The 3,156-nt window shown below is 53.2% G+C and overlaps 1 pseudogene; it reads right to left on the bottom strand.

The window, feature by feature from the left end:
- Positions 1-1,092: 1,092 nt before the first annotated feature.
- LOC115858716 (dixin pseudogene) lies at positions 1,093-2,599 on the bottom strand (annotated as a pseudogene).
- Positions 2,600-3,156: the final 557 nt, after the last annotated feature.

Genomic DNA, 3,156 nt, shown 5'->3' with positions numbered 1-3,156 from the left:
CAGTGATCTCCAATGAAGACCCAGATGAACTTTCTCTAGGCTTTGGTGAATATCTGAGATGTGGAAATTCCTACTTTGAACTCTCTCTTCTATACCCGTGACTCTGGGCAGGGGGTCTGCCCTTCCCTGTCTCTGTAAAATTTGATCGTTCAGCACAATGGACAGTGCCCATGTGTTGGGTGAGCTTAGGTGGAGATGAGCATCTCTTTTTTTTTTTTTTTTTTGCTGTACGCGGGCCTCTCACTGCTGCGGCCTCTCCCGTTGCGGAGCACAGGCTCCGGATGCGCAGGCTCAGCGGCCATGGCTCACGGGCCCAGCCGCTCTGCGGCATGTGGGATCTTCCCGGACCGGGGCACGAACCCGTGTCCCCTGCATCGGCAGGCAGACTCCCAACAACTGTGCCACCAGGGAAGCCCGAGATGAGAGTCTCTTGCAACATTCAATATATATATATTTTTCTCTTACTTAATTATGGTTTTAGCGTAGTATATAGCACAATATGGGCAGCCCTTTTTCAATCCATTCAAGAAGTCAGCACCATCCATGTCCAGTCCAAATAATTCCTGAAGAGTGGGCTTTCATCCTTGGTACCACCTTACGAGTTGTTCTTGCTTTGCAATAGCTGCAAAGAAGCACAAAAGCTGGTACCTCCGCCTTGTCTGTGAGTACAAATGCTGGTACTCTGCTGCAACCACGGAGGCCAATTAAAATAATACTGTAACACACAGGAGTGATACATCCAGTTCCCAGGTTCCAGATAAGAGCAGTCATGCCCATATAGGAGGGGATCACCCATCCCCATTGGGTAAGGCCTTCGGTTTGTTGCCCTCAGAGTAGAATAAAACACTGTGTTCCCACGGACAAGGAACTCCACAAGAACCCATGGTCTACTTTTGGACACGGACTTTAAGGACCACACGTGCCAGGCACTTCTAGAAACAGGACTGGCCTACGGCGGTCACACTTGGAGACGCTTCTGTTTTGGCAGCACAAACTAAAAACTTTTTAGTGTATTCTGGTTTTAGTCTCCTCTCTTGAGCGAAGCAGCCAGCGACTGCCAAGTTCCACAAGCCCTCAGTCTAATGCTCAGCATTAATTTTCTCCATGGTCTTCTTACAGCCAGGCTACAATTTTCCCTTCCCGTCCAGCGATGGCATCATCATCGTGGAAAGCCTCCTCCTTGTGCCAAACTCGGGATCCAGTGCTTTGATGTGATACCGATGAGTTCCCTCCCGGTCAACAGCTGCTTTAAAATCCTTCAGTGTCGCCTCCCTCAACCTCTTCGGTATATTGACCATGAAGGGCGTAAGTGGTCGGTCAGTGAAATAGAGCACCTTCGTGCAGGCGCTGCTGACAGCTGGAGAGCTCTGTGGGTGAGGCAGCTTTGAATGCGGGGGCCAGGACTCCCGGCATTCACTACCTGCTTGAGTTCTGGGTGACTTGCCCCGAACCCTTCTGTCCTGTTTCCTCTGGGTCTCCATGGCGCGCGGGCGCTCCATGAGGCTGGAGATGCCCTGCTCCAAGCTGTCGATGGTGTGGTGCTGAGGGTCGTGGCCACTGTTGCGTAGGCTGCGGAGGGCAACCCGAACGAGCTGCAGGTCGCTGCTCCCTCTGTGAGCGACGGAAGCAGAGCCTTTTCCTGCCACTGGAAGGAGAAAACAGTTGCTTTGAGGGCTGTGACTGCTGCAGTGGGTCACCTCCTCTGCCTCTCTTCATACAGTGAGTCAAAAGCATGTCTTTGTGTTCCAGCTCCCGCTTCAGATCCACCTGCTGGTAAATGGCCTCAGAGAGTTTCCGAAGTGCTTCCTCCAGCTTGGCCTGGTACTGCTTCAGGAGGCGGTCCTTGTGCCCCAGTTCTTTTTTATATTCTCCCGAGAGCCGATTCCTCTCGTCTAGCTTCCTCTGCAGATCCACGTTCTGGTTGTGCAGCTCATCTTCTTCCACATTTGCCCTCAGCAGTTCTTGTCTGAGCTGAAGGACGGACGTGTCCCGCTGAGTCAGCCTCTGCTGCAAGGCATCCTTTACCCCCTGTAAGTTTCTGGCTTCTTGTTTATACTTCAGCAGCTCCTTCTTTAGGTCCTGATTCTCCTCCATACTCTGATCCAGACGACTTTGGATTGTAATCAGTTGTTCCTTGGGATTGACTCCTGGTTCACAGAGGGCCAAGGGCCTCTCCCGTTCATCTTCGGGTAAGGATCCGTTGAGCAGTAAGGCCTGTAATCCTGATATCATTCTCCCGGCTTCCTCCATTTCTTTTTCCAAATGTTCTTGTTGTTCCAACAGCTGTTCTTCCCATGAAGTCTCCAGATAGGGCCGGGGGCTGCCTGGTCTCCAGTCCCGGGATAATGAAGAGTCTGTCTCCTCTGTTTTGTTCTCTATTCCTTCAGAGGGAATAATCACGAAATCTGCCTTCTCCTCCGACGGGGTTATAATGGAGTCGCTCTTTGCACTGTGGGTAGGACTGGGGGAAGTCAGGCATTTGACTTGCGTCCCTCCCATGGTCCCCCTTGTGGCTCCGGCTTCAGCAAGTCGGCTTCCCGGGGTGAAGTGGGAGGCTGAAAGTCACAGCGCTCCCGAATTAGGGCATGTCTGCCCGCGCTGAGGCCCGAAGAACGACTCCATGGGCAGGCCAACTACCAGAGCCGCTCGCCCCCGTCCCGAGAGGGAGGAGGGAGGACAGAGAAGCAGGCATCTCGGCCCCAGGGACGGGGATGCTCCCAGCTCTGAGGCGCGCTGTCCTGGCAACTCAGACACTGCAGCAGCCCGGCCTCGGCGGAAGCCGCCTCCCCTCGCAGGCTGCGGTCCCCGGCAGCGGCATCGTGGTCTCCGTGGCCGCGCGGCTCCGGTCGTGCCCACGGGCACAGGCATTTAAACCTATCTCCGGAGAAAACCAACATTCAATATTTTAACTACACTATGCACATCCCCTGTGCCTGGCTTCTTATCGCTAGGAGCCATTGCTTCTTTGAAGCTGGGAACTTACTGGTTTCTAAGGGCATCTAACTATGGCTTACCCATCTCTCAGTAACTAAACACACTCCAGACATTCACATACAACACGTGATTTGGGATGAGCTGCCTCAGAGAGCCTTTGCAGGTGGAAAAATGGAGGGAAGTTGTGTGGTGATGGGACTTATCTCTGCCACCTAGACATGC

The sequence above is a fragment of the Globicephala melas genome, chromosome 10 (assembly GCF_963455315.2).
Source record: "Globicephala melas chromosome 10, mGloMel1.2, whole genome shotgun sequence".
Classification (NCBI taxonomy): Eukaryota; Metazoa; Chordata; class Mammalia; order Artiodactyla; family Delphinidae; genus Globicephala; species Globicephala melas.
The sequence above is the reverse complement of the archived record's forward strand: the minus strand, read 5'-3'. Positions and strand labels throughout refer to the sequence as shown.